This window comes from Ptychodera flava, unplaced genomic scaffold (genome assembly GCF_041260155.1).
Source record: "Ptychodera flava strain L36383 unplaced genomic scaffold, AS_Pfla_20210202 Scaffold_72__1_contigs__length_606033_pilon, whole genome shotgun sequence".
NCBI classification, from domain to species: Eukaryota; Metazoa; Hemichordata; class Enteropneusta; family Ptychoderidae; genus Ptychodera; species Ptychodera flava.
The window spans coordinates 420,735-433,779 of NW_027248394.1; the positions used below are offsets into that span (position 1 = coordinate 420,735).

The 13,045-nt window shown below is 36.5% G+C and overlaps 1 protein-coding gene and 1 long non-coding RNA gene across 2 annotated transcripts in view; both read left to right on the top strand.

Moving 5' to 3' along the window:
* LOC139128817 (lectin BRA-3-like) overlaps positions 1–13,045 on the top strand; it is a 434,059-nt gene that overhangs the window by 314,412 nt on the left and 106,602 nt on the right. The gene's annotated exons all lie outside the window — the stretch shown is intronic.
* Positions 1,025–4,805, top strand: LOC139128823 (uncharacterized). The gene is made up of 4 exons (XR_011551421.1): positions 1,025–1,155; positions 1,736–1,870; positions 2,474–2,566; positions 4,526–4,805. It is a non-coding gene; the product is annotated as an uncharacterized lncRNA (long non-coding RNA).

Below are 13,045 nucleotides of genomic sequence, written 5' to 3' on the forward strand. Positions count from 1 at the left end.
ATTAGTTCATTGCATAACAATAAAATGCCCATTCACGATATACCAATGTAGCAAAACTTGCAAGTTTAGTGACTGGAGACAATAATGCATTGTAAATAGCCAATTTGGACATTTGTTTCCTTCTTCAGCACATTGCAATTTGTAAATAAGATCCATAAATCTGTTTGAGTTTCTTCATTGGGAGGAATAGTTATCCTATTTTCTTCTATTGCAGTTAAAAATACTGAATTACCAGAAAAAAGTCGATTTAAAGTTATCCAATTCTATGACGTCATATATTTTTACTAAAACCTTATGCATTTTAGAAAAACCAGTATCTAAGCTTTCTAAAACTATAAGGTATATGGCATTTCAAGCCAGTTTACTTCATCATTGTTAATATGTAGAAATAAATAATGTAAATACAAAAAGCTGTCGAAATTTTGCTTCATAAAAAGTAAATCACAATTGTTACATGGTATTTTGGGTAAAAAATTTCAAAATTGGCAAAAAAATTCATTTTATAGTCGTCTTATTCAATGTACACAGATTAATTTTGCTAAAGTTGGTGTTTCTCATAAATAGCAGTATCTGAGCTTTCCAAAAATGTATAGTTTGTACTATTTCATGCTAGTTTACTTAATGTAGGGGAGGATTTATTAACCCCTACCCCTACCAATTTTTCGTCATTTTTTGCAGAGCATGCAAATCAAAAACAAGCCCAGATAGGTAGTGCATCCAAAATATCCAATGTTAACATCTTTTTTCTTGTTCAGTAGGTCTTAAAGAACAAAAATACCCATGTAGTAGGGATGTTGGGGTGCACGGTGGGCCCCTCCAGCCCACGGACTACGTCGAGTTTGTGAACTACGACTCTACGAGCCCCACAGCTGGTACAAGTGAGGGTCGATGAGCGACAACGCAATGCGTCGCAAGCACCTACTGCCATGGAGAAGTTCGATTTACAAAGATACGGACTCGGTATGAAAAGGCCCCTTTCACGGATGAAAATCGCGACTACAATCACGTCCAAAAAATTTGGAAACAATTTCCAAAGCTGAAATCTGCTGGTGGTGTTTTGCTATCGGTCGGCAGGTAGCTGTCAATTGGACCCAATGCCGATTGGACCTGAGTCAATTGGACCCAACGCCGAGTCGCCAAGTGGCTGAAGAGCAGGTGCTGTGCCCCTAATCTTACTTCTATACGATATTTCAGATTGTATTGCATAGTTTTATTTCGATTTAAAACAGTCGCTGGTCTTTATAATTTTGCGACGACATTCTCTTAGTTATACAACGCCGCGACGCCACTCGGAGACGGCAACGCGGTCCACAGCGCTAGGTAAAGTACAGTAACTACCGCAGTCATCTGAGAATTGGACGTAAATTGCCATCGAGCTCAAAAATAGAACTGGGTATACTACAGATGTTGATTATACAATGATACAGTAGAAGTGACAATTGTTTATTGTTATCTTATTTACTTTCCAGTTTGCACGGATGTATATTCAGAATGGGTTCATCAGATTTTAATACATTTGATACAGATTTGCTATGGCGACTTTGATGCTGTTTTGTCAGTGCCACATGATCATATTCCAAAAGGATTTTTAAGAATGCCATTGAAAGTTTTTCTTTTAATAGTTGCTCTTTCAAAGAATACTAACACAATGTTTTGACTGAATAATCAGAAAGATTTTCCTTGTGTAGTGTTGTGATTGTGAAAAACAACATATCATTTCCTCATCTTTTTGCAGATTAACATGAAAGCAGATATTTTGAATCGAAATTTTGGCAGGGAATGTTGGCAGCGATGAAGTAATAAGAAGTCTTAGACATCACCATGGTGATTCCAATCAAGTGTTTTATGATTTGTCAGCTATAAGTGGCAAGTACATACATGTTTTTTTAGCTACTATAGACTAATATTCTATAGGAGCTATTTGGATGGGTATCCGTCCGGCATCCATCGTCAGTCTGTATTTATGTATGTTTGTATGTATGAATGTATGTATGTATGTCCGTTTGTGAGGATGTCCGTCCACTCAAATATCTGGGGATCTGTAGTACTTACAGACTTGATATTTCCTGTGTTGATGAACATATGATTATGACAAAATATCTTTTTTAGTTTTTTGATATTGTTGAAAATATGCCAATTAGCTCAAAAAAGTCACATGGTGCTTTCAAAACAGTCACCACAGTCATACCCAGTATGACACTCACAGTACCAGCTACCAGCATCGACATATATGTCAAAGAAAGTTTATTTCACACTCCTCATATGATGTAAGTTTTGCAAAGATGACTACGTGGTAGACTTTACCAGTTCAAGCCTCTTGTATGTGTACAACTAAAGTTATGCCAAGTATGACACTGGGTTGAAATTGGACTCTTAGTCTAAGGAAAATAGACAGTGAGATACTGTACAACATAGAATTGAAAAATAAGAATAATGATCAAAAACATTGACATTTGCCCATTTTATATTCCAGATGAAAACCACAATGAAGCGACAAATTCAGTTCAAGATGTGATGGGTTCTACGTCCATGGCATCAACATCAACAGACCATGGACCTACAAGTGGTAAGCCAAATGATTCATTTCCCTGTACACAAAGTAAAGGAATATGGTTTGGGTGCAGCTCTATGCATGATTATTACAAATACTTCAAGTACATAGTAATACCATCTGTTATCATATACCTATATTTCATGTGCCTGTATAAAGCTTCGTGAGAAAGCACCCTCGCATCCATGCATTGTTTGACGTATCACGCCAAAGCCCAGTGCCCAAATTTGGATGAACACATTGAATTCTGCACGTCCAAATATGGGCAATCGTGTTCACTGTTTAATTATACGAACTACTTCAATACTTGTTACAACGTGCATTGCTATCGGGAAATGTTATATTTGTACATAAAGTGAGAGCGAGATTATAAAAACGTCTGCTCGCTAAGATTGTATAGTGGCGACAGTGGAGTCGGTAAAGTCAAGTGAAATCCATCGTAGGCCTATCCTAAGTGCGTGCCAATGACACTAATTTACATCACGCATTTGTCCTTCTTTAATACACCTTGATTACAACCTGGATCTCTGTTGCTCATGTATGAAGCTTTGCTGTTCTGACTACTAGCAGGTAAACAAATGACGTCATTATGTAAGTCAACCAGTGATGTGAAGAGGCCATTGCTTTTCTAAACAAATGACACAAATGGCAATGAATATTTGATATCGCACAATTTTTACCTCGAACAAATCTTAATATTATGTTAAGTACATATTTATCATTCCATACGGTATATGATAAAACCTTTACAGCCCAGATACAGGTTTTGCGGACCATAGTCACGCAGTGTATGGGCCCTCACACTCTCAGGCCCTTCCGCCGTACGACTTTGGCCCGCAAAACCTGTATCAGGGCCGTAAAGATTATTACTTAAGGTCCATGCATACTGCAATCATCAGACAAATGGAGTTAAAGGATCCTTACCCACTTTCTTTTAATCTTTGGGACATACCATTCTATTTGTATGTGGTGTTAAACTTTGATAAATAACATTTGTTTTGGTGGCGACATTTTGAAACCAACTGAGATTGTTTGTTTAGCAGCAAAGATTTCTCATATTGATAATGTGCAGCTTTTCTGATATGCAGAGATTGCATTGCTTGCTTATCGTAGAGTAGCTCGTCAATAATTGACCATGAAATGTCATGAAATGTCTGTCTGTGTGCCTGTATGTGTGTATATGTATGTATGTATATATGTATGTATATACGTATGTATGTACTATCTGTCTGTCTATCTGTCAGTCTGTACTTACACAGTTACGTATTTACCCTTTTCAACAACAGTATACCTGTATGTATGTATGTATGTATGTATGTATGTATGTATGTATGTATGTATGTATGTATGTATGTATGTATGTATGTATGTATGTATGTATGTATGTATGTATGTATGTATGTATGTATGTATGTATGTATGTATGTATGTATTGTATGTATCAAACCTAAAAACCACAGCACCTGCCATCTTATTCTTCTGTGTACAGTTGGGCCCTGGGGTGGAGATTTGAATTTGGTAAAATATCAAAATGTCAATGTCAAAATTTTGCAAATGAGTCAAAAAAAGTAAAATCCTGCAAAGTGATGAAGCTCCATAACTACTGGCCAGATTTGGCTGAAACTTGGTATGCATGTACCTAAGGGTAACCTTAGTTGTGAGTCTTATAATTTGTATTTTTTAGGCAAATTTCCCCATTTTGGGCAAAAAAACATTTTATCTGAAATTGCTTGTCCACTTCTTTTGAAACTGAATGGTATGAATGTTCATCGGGGTAAACCTAGGTAAGTATGTCCAAATTTGACAAACCATGAAATGTCATCATGTAATCGAAGTAGTTATTTACAACCGGGGCTGTGTCATCAACGATGACTTGTCACTCAGGACAGTCATTTTACGATCACGATCAGTAGGAATTGTTTAGATCATGCAAATGTTATGTAATTAAAGTTACTTGTCTTTTTTTTTCTTCAGACACTGCAAAACACACACCTTCTGCTATGACACCCCTGGAAACACTTGAAGAATGGAGGAAAACAACTATCAATGTGCATGCTAGACCACCTAAGATATACTACATCCGAGATACCAAGTCACCATTTCAACAAATGTTTGGCATTTATGAGAAGAAAGTTGATCTTTTCATTCATCCATCTGTAACATTAATTTCTGGTATTAAGGAAGAGGCTGCAGAGGATGTTGGGGTCCATCCAGAGAGTTCTTCCACCTGACATTTCAAACACTGACAAGAAACACAGAGCAACCTTTGTTTGAGGGGAAAATGGAACATCTGTTACAAGTACTAAACAATCAGTTATAAGTCAGGAACTTTTTGAACTTGTTGGTAAAGCAATTGCACATGGATTAACAACTGATATGACACCAATAAGTCTTGCAATTACATGTAACACATGCATTTGCACTCTATATTTATCACGTTTAGTTACATTGGTGCAAATTGAAATGCTGAACTTTTGTTTCATGTCACTGCTGAAGAATGCTGCTAAATTGTGGGGAAGATTCTCTGTTATATCCCCAAGGATACGTCCAGGGGCCTTATAGTTTTGGTCATGTGCGTGCGTGCGTCCGTTCATGAAGATATCTCACAGACGTCTGAAGCGATTTCATTCAAACTTGGTACAAGGATTACTCCTTATGTCAGGCATATACACATAAAATTGTTTTGCGATCCGACCAAATATGGCCGTGTGACGGTCATTTTATTGAGAAAGCGGGAACTATGTCATTGACAATGACTTTTTGAAAAAGAGCTCTATTTCTAAAGCGACTGCACTAAATTTGATGAACTTTGTGAAGATGTTTGTTACACAGAGCTCTGATAGCGCACAGTCTGTATTGCATCAATTAATCGCTTATATGCATATTTGATGAACTTTTGTAATTAGGGTGATATGTCTAGAAATACTGCAGCAAATTTGATGAAACTTGGTATAGATCTTTAGCACACAGTGTCATATAAGTTTGCAAAGACACTTAGTGGTGCCATTCAAATTAATTGCTATTTTGCATTTTTAATGAACTTTCCTAATTAGGGGGCTTTGTCCAGAAATACTGCATCAAATTTGATGAAACATGATACAGATGTTGATCTTTCAGTACTGTAATACTGTGAGAAGTCATTAAGCAGTATCAAGTCAATTGATTGCTATGTTGCATATTTAATGAACTTTCATAATTAGTATGATATGTCTAGAAATGCTGTATCAAATTTGTGTGTTACAGATGTCGATCTTCCAGTAGGGTTATGTCATGCAAAGATATGTAGAAGTATCATGTCAATTATTTGCATATGGAATAAATTTTGGTAATTAGGCTGATATGGTGAGAAATTGTCTATCAAATTTCATGACACTTGATACAGATGTTGAGCTCACATTGCTTCAACATTGAATAAAGACACTATGTAGTGTTATGTTAATTAATATTTAATTTACATATGTAATGAACTTTCCTAATTAGAATGATATGTCCAGAAACACTCCATCAAATTTTCAAATTTGATGAAACTGTAAAGATGTTGATCTCACAGTGGTGTAATACAATTCATTGACACTTGGCATTATAGTTTAATGTACACGTGATAATCTGCCAGTGTTATAATAGAATGCAAAAATGTTTGGCAACATCCTGTTGATTAATTACTAATTGACTAATTTAATGACCCTATGTAATTAGGGTGGCAGTCCACATTGGTTTTACGTTGTCACTACCATGGAACTCGTCTTTTATCACAGATCTGATTAAAGAACAGGACTCTTGCCTCTCGAAGGACTTGTAATCAAAGAAGCCATTAACACGTGGGGACTGTGTCATCAACAATGACTTGTTTCTGTGTTTGTCTGATTTTGTAGCCTTAAAATGGCCTATTGAATGTCATGACTCAACTGTCACTGCTGTAACCATAATGTTGATCAATGCTGATAACCCTAGCAATGTCCATCATTTACTTCAATGGCATATTGCCGAAAATGAAAAAGATTATGGTGTTATTGATATTGGACCAGATGGATTTATTGACACAACAGCACACCCTTATATTGGACTTTAGTTTTCGTACACCGATATGATTTACAGGCAGCCATATTTTGGTAATATTGTTTCAACCTGACATGAAGGCATGCATGAACAATGTTATTGCATTGGATATAATTTAATCAAATGGACATGGATAATCTTTTTTTAATTGTGTAGTTATTTTATTGATGTAAAGTGCCTCTCTAGTGAAAATTATGCAAGGGAGTTACTATTGTATTCATTCTGATGTCTGTGTACGGTATCTCTGTATGTATTTATCTACCGTAGGTATGCATGTATGCTTGTGTATTAATGTATGTTTGTATATGTATTATATATATGTGTGTGTATGTGTGTCTTTTGATGTGATATCTCAATAACAGATGATCAGATTCTGTATGGTTTAATAAACAGTGTTGTGTAAATCAGGCATACAACTCAGTATGTATATTTCTTGATACACCAATTCAAACCAAATATGAGCACACTGTCCTTGATGGTATTTTTCTTGTGTCTGTCAAATTGTTCAGTGAAGTACAATTTATATCTTGTGCCATATGCATTTCTCATTTGCAGGAAAATGTCATCTATCATTGCTATGTCAGATTTGGTAGTACAGAAAAATGACTCCTGAAGGATTAACATTTCTCCCTCTACCATCTACAATAGGATTACTTTAAAATGCTTGTAAAATGTTCTTATATCTTCTCAAAAGACAGTCAAAAATTCACAAAAGCAATGAAATTAGGAAACTCACAGAAGACAATGAATACCTTCCTTGTATTATTATGTGTGATTTTCATTGATTAGCTAATGTATTCATGACAGTATTCTATTATCATATGTTCAAGAGTAAAACCATATTTATAGTTGAACATATACTTTACTCTTTAATCACACCATGCTTACAGTAAACATTTCTTTCACAGAGACCACTTTTACCAGCTTAGATTGTACAAAATATCAAAGTGGTCAGTCATATTTGAATTTTTGATGTTATGCTCTTTTTGCGTCATTTATGGCATGATTATTATCGAGAAATATTCCTGTTCAGTTAAGGTTTTAAGAATTTGTGAGTTTATGCATTTTCTGTGACATAGTGTTTACATGAACACTGCCACTCGCACTTCAGCCGTTCCTTTTACACGAAAGGAAAACTGAGTATGTACACCTCTTTTTTTCTCAATATATTGCGCTTAATATCATTTTACATAGAAAGAATGAGTAATGCAACAACATTTGACTGTTTTTTCTTGCTTGTTTCACTTCATTGCATTTACAAAGTGTAACAAGTCTGTAATTTTTTACACTGCAATTTATCCCAAGCAGTCTTTCTTTATGTTTTTACATGAAGAGAAGCATCATTTAGTTCAGTATTATGTGATACTTTCACTATATTAGTAGAGCAATACAAGAAAAACGTTTCGTTTCTTCTTTTTTGGTAAAGATAAAAGTCATTCAAGATTGAAGAACAAGATCTGAAATTTCTGGCCAAAAGTGTTGATAGAACTCGGCAGGTTAAAGCCAAACAAGAAACTTTCTTGTTTGGCTTTAACCTACAAGTGTATTGTCTTTTGCATCTTCATGTAATGGAATGATTGTTGAGTTAATAAAGTGGAGGATTTCAAAATATTACATTGTCATAATTCACCAAATGATAATAGCACTGACACTAACACTTACAAGCGTCACTATTAGACACAGCACAAGTTATATATCATTGAACTCTGAATAGTCTGAGTTCAGCAGCCTTGCATTGAGAATCTTGTCAACACTAGCACAAATGACAAAATGTAAAAAAATAAAACCATTGATACTTTCACCACCATTGATAACAAACGATCATGATTTTAACCTAAACTAGCAAAAATTTGCCCAAAAACACACTACTGATATTTTTGCCACAATATTCACAAATAAACCCATGGTCATCCCCAGTACTCTGTTACTAAATGTTAAACTTATTGAAAGAATGGTGTCTGGGAGATTTTTGACCAAAAATTGTTTCAAAAATACAATCTTGCTGATTTTGTCATGATAGTTGAACTAAGTAATCTCCTTTGAGGTGCATAAAAATTTTAAATTGACACAGGTGATTCCTAAGAAAGTGAATTTTGAGAATGGAGAAAATTGCCTAAAAATTTAAAACATTTGTAGTTTCATTGCAATTTGAGCAAATCTGCCTCAAATCACCCCTGAGTTATAGACACTAAATGTCGAGGCTATTTTAGCAGGTTTTGAACAATTTCTCTTTAAATTTACCATTTTGCAGTTTTTACAGCTCATTTGCATATCTCCAATGCTAATACAAAAAAACAATCTGTCCCAATCCCCTTACATACCTTCACAGCAACTATCAGAGTAATGAATACAGCACTTTTCAACTTTCACAGTTGATGGACAGACAGACAAGCATACCAATATAACTACGACAGATACTGTACCTACAATATGTTACCTTGTCACATATTCACAGAGTAGTGAGCTAAAATCATAGATTTGTAGGCAAAAAGCTAAACGGTAAAGTCCTACTGGTGTTCAAATACAGTGTTCTTTGTTCGTGAAACCTCCAAAAAACCTGTGCATGTGTGAATGCAAATCCAAGAATGTAATTACTCAGACCTTGTGATAAGTCTAGTAAATCATACACTTTATACTATCCCTATTCTTAGCATTTTGTGGTAAAGAGCAAACAATATATTTGAACCATGTGTGGTACAAAGACATTGCAAAATCTAACAATTCACACATGTTGCTAGGTTTTTAGTGATTGACAGTTTATGGCATTACATACTCTGTGCTTCCTATACTTGCAGAACAAGAATGATGAGGTTTTCCCCTTGAATAAGCCTGGTTTAAAATCACTACACATGTCAAACTTATTAAGTCCATATCACTGGGTATAAGTGTGGCCCATACTGCCACCAGGGTTGGGGGTGTATGGGTCCCACCACAAGTTTCTTGTTGTTGTTGTTTATTTTGATAGTTTGGAGTATGATATGTATTGCCAATGAAGATTTATACCATCAACCTAAAGGGTCTTGGTCTTATAAAACTGGTTTTCTGAAGATTTCTTGTTGAGGTTGTTCTCTTCACTCAGTGACACTTTATCATAGACCCTAGTTTCCTCTACAGGCTATGACTGCATGCATAGTGTCATGTATTTGTCCTGTGATAATCTCATGCTGTTTCATCATGAGTGTGACTGCCTATTGCACTAAGGAAAGCAAGCAAGTTGTAAGTTGCTAATCTCTGGCTGCTGTCATTAGACTATCACCATTGCTAGTGCGTTTAATGTTGACAAAAGACCAAGATGCCAAAAAATCAGTAGATAAATTTTTATTGGCAATGTACACATCATACTAATGTTATATACTACACTTACAAAAATAAATTAAAGCTGCAAGCTGCGTTGGCAGGCCCAGGCAGTTGCCATGGTTTCAGATGCTTGCAATCATGATACTATGTGCAAAGTTTTAAATGTTTTTTGGTTTTTTCTAAGATGAATTCTGAACACCATGTCATGGTTATTTAGATTTCGCTGGTAATGGTAGGTGTAACGCAAAACCCAACTGGTTGCCAAACAATGTACCGATGTAAATGCCTTTGCAAACTTGAAAGTGCTAAAAGTAAGGATGACACGAGGAAACTCAGTTCAATTGGGACAAAGATTTTTAAAGATAAGTTTGGATTTCAATATCAGTGCAGCAAACAAAGTCTGGAAAGACAACTTTACTATATCTAAAGAAAGACAATACCACACTTTGTACAATTTTATGATAAGTACACACAAGCCAAATTTACTGCATATAAAGTGTGTGATTTTTAACTGTCATAATTTTGATACCATGACACAGCACTCAATTTTAAATATACAAGAAATACTTGACATCTAACCATCTATTGTACTGGTCAGAATTTTTTCACCATTAGAACAGTACAGTATGACTTCATGTAGTCATGTTTGTTATTTGCTACACAATGATACATGAAAGACTATTTATACAGATCTACACTGAGGTAGAGTCACAAATGCCATCTGTTCTCATACTTGTATGAGTATTGTGAAAATTGAAGTTTAAGCGATTGTTAATAAATGCATATATTTATTGTTATTAAATTGTGTAGTACTGTTCTTCCAAGTCTTAATAGCTGTGGCTATCCACCCTTTGTAAAATATATGGCAAAATACTATGCATGGATCAGACAGAGTGCTGTCACTTGCACATCAATTAATACTTTATTCGCAGTGTACACAACAGGTACAATCAATGTCTCATTAGAGAGATTGTCCCAAACATTGCTCCTTGTTCAAATATGCCAGGCGCTTTTTTGACATCAAAATTCATAGACTGCATACTGGTCATGTTAATTTATTTATTGAACTATACAAATTTTCAACGCTTGAATACAGTAAGCTGCCTTTACAAACAACAGTGACCATCACTGTTAAAGCGCAGTGGTCGTCGCGCTGCGCGTGCGCGATTTTTTTGTTGATAAACATAAATGTTTGTAAACATAAGTCTTCTCAACTTCAATCGGAGTGAGATGGGAGCGGTCCCTCACTTTGTTAACGCCTTTGTAAGACTCAACATCATGCAATAGTAAAATATTAAGATCGGAAACGAACTTCAGTGGTGTACTTCTATCTATAAACTCATGTAAGGCTACGAACATTGAGACACTCTGCACATTATGTCGCTGAGTTTACTGCACGCATTCACAGTGAACAAATGGGTTTGATCGCGCGCGGTCACGCTGGTTGTACACAATGCTATGTACAGTACAGTAAAAATACATCACTAAAATGATCAACATTGTATATATATATATGTATGTAGACCAGCAACAAGCACAATGCCTAATACAAAAATACACTCAAGACCATGATCGGCAAGCCAGGGCAGCACACGGCTGATGCTGTTGCTTCGATAAGGGAGAAGGTCACCGCGTTGACGTACACGGATATGAGAGAATCCGGTACCACAAAATGGTGATCAACAGTGGTCGTGGCCAAGTCGTCACGGCCGAGACGACTTGGCCCACGACCCACTGTTGATCACCATTTCTTACTTCTTCTAGTAATACGTGGCAAGAAATAGTCAAATGACAGGACACAATAGACAAAACGAGCGGGTTTTCACGGCATTTGGCAGGAAAATTGCACGGCTACACATAGGGACGTATTGAGAGATCCTGTGCACGGTCATGGCAGTGATCCAACGTCTAGCTAGTGTAGGCCTACCGGTGCTACGCAAACTTCGTTGTTGTACCTCCTGATTGCCGGGTAGGTCTGAATCCTCTTTCAAATGAGATAACCCCCACATAACAAGAAGACCTATGAAAGGTCTTGATACCTGTACTCGGAATTCTCGTTTGCATGCCCCAACGGGGTAAACTTCGTAGTGGAGTTGGATTCTCCAAAGCCGAGTGTAGCGCGCCATATACCCGGTTCTCTTGACACCGGACGTTCATGCAGACCACGGAACAGATGCTTCTTGCTGCAGCGGGCATTGCTCTGCAAGCTGCAGATTTCTTTAGCTTGCGTTTTTGTCAATTGTACTCCTGTTGGGCCTCTTGAAATAAAAGTTCTCGTCCTTGCTAGCGATGTCTTAGACCAGAGCCCGGTCATTGATTGTCTGTTGGCATATACACGAGTACGAGTAAGTGTTTAGCTCCATGGCTCGAGCAAGCCCTATTTAACTGATTCAAGAAAATCATGATCAAATATGATCTGATCCAGTGTGTTATTACTGTTCAATATTCAGCAGATATTTAACGTAGATTAGACCTTTTTATTGCGTGTTAGATTTGGTAAGTTTGTATGCTTGTGACAGATCAGCCGCAATTTTAACAAGCGGCAATATCGCAAACATAATAATCGACCCGTAACCTCATGCGGCATTCTCAGATATGTTTTCAACAAGGGGGACCCCTCAGGAGCATGCGCAGCGCGACGACCACTGCGCTTTAATATCAGCACAAACAAACAGGAGGAATTAGTAGTTGTTCACATCTAAGGCAAAGCACGTATCATGTTTCCGTTTTCCTGCAAACCACACATATGCCATTAAATGTCATGTGCAGCCCTCAAAACATTTTGATTACACAGTTGGCACTTGATCATCAGTAATGCTGAACGAGGGCCGTCCTCGGGAATTTGCTGGTTTCAACAATGGTACTCAGGTTTCAAAACCATAAACACAGAGCAAGCCAGAACATCAATGGCGTCAATGGCAAGCTGAACAGGGCTGACAACATCGTCGTCGATTATTTCAAAAGCATTCAAGTTAGAAAGAAGACGATGGACATTCACACATTTTCTTTTGGAAGAAATCGTGAAACTGATAATCCATACGTTATGAATTGAGATCAAGAAGTAGAGATTGAATGCTCGAGCGTACATGGCGATTTATAAAATCAGAGTTCAACGGATTGCTTGATTTGACATGGAGGCAT